Source organism: Orycteropus afer, unplaced genomic scaffold (assembly GCF_000298275.1).
Source record: "Orycteropus afer afer isolate SDZICR_OR568_19922 unplaced genomic scaffold, OryAfe1.0 scaffold00298, whole genome shotgun sequence".
Taxonomy (NCBI): domain Eukaryota; kingdom Metazoa; phylum Chordata; class Mammalia; order Tubulidentata; family Orycteropodidae; genus Orycteropus; species Orycteropus afer.
In genome coordinates, this window is record NW_006921885.1 from 2,478,375 (window position 1) to 2,479,660 (window position 1,286).

Consider the following 1,286-nt stretch of genomic DNA (forward strand, 5'->3'; position numbering starts at 1 on the left):
AGGGACCATTCCCTGGAGAAGGATGTCATGCTTGGTAGGGTGGAGGGTCGACGAAAGAGGGGGAGGCCTTCAACGAGATGGATTGATATGGTGGCTGCAATGATGAGCTCCAGTATAGCAGGGATTGTGGGGCTGGCGCGGGACAGGGCAGTGTTTCATTCTGCTGCGCATGGGGTCGCTATGAGTCGGAAACAACTCGACGGCACTTAACAACAACAACAAGTCCTTTGTCAGATATATCATTGCCAAATATTTTTCCCAATCTGTAGATTCTCTTTTTATTTTTTGAAAAGTCTTATGATATGCATAAAAATTTAATTTTTAGGAGGTCCAAGTCATTTAGTTTATCTTTTTTGTTTGTGCACTTTACTTATATTTGGCAGTCTATTAATGCCATATATTAGGGCCCCTAAGTTTGCCCCTATTTTTTTCTTTGATGAACTTGATAGTTTTAGGTTTTTCATTTAAGTGTTTGGTCTGTCTGAAGAAAGTTTCTGTATAGTGTGAGATATGGATCTTTTTTTCATTTTCCTGCAAATGGATATCCAGTTTTGCCAGCACCATTTATTAAAGAGACTATCTCATCCCCATTTAATGGATTTCAGCCCTTTGACAAAGATCACCTGACCATATACATAGGTGGATGGATCTATTTCTGGATTCTCAATTCTATTCCACTAGTCTAGGGTCTGTCACTGTACCATTACCAGGCTATTTTGACTACTGTGGCTGCATAGTAGGTTTTGAGATTGGGGAGTGTGAAAGCTCCTATTTTGTTTTTCTTTTTCAGTAGTACTTTGTTTATCTGAGGGCTCTTTGCTTTCTGTATAAAATTAGTGATTGGTTTTTCCACGTCCTTAAAAGAATGTTAATGGAATCTGTATCAGGAGTAGATTCAATGTGCAGATTGCTTTGGGTAGTACTGACATTTTCACTATGTTCAGTGTTTCTACCCATGAGCATGGTATGTTCTTCCATATATGTAGATCTTTTATAGATTCTTGAAGTAGTGTTTTGTAGTTTTCTTTGAGTAGGTCTTTTGTGTCCCTAGTATTATCCCTAAGTATGTTATCTTTTGGGTACTTATTTTTTTTCTTAATTTTATTGTTCTTTGGGTGCAAATTTACAAAGCAAAAGTTGTTTTATATTCAACAGTTTGTGTACATTTGATTTCACACCCCCGATTACCATCCCCAACCATGACATACTCTCCTCCCCTCCCATCCCTGTGACTACCCTCTCCCTGTGCCCTTCTTAACTCTGCACTCCTGTCTGTTCAGCTTTTC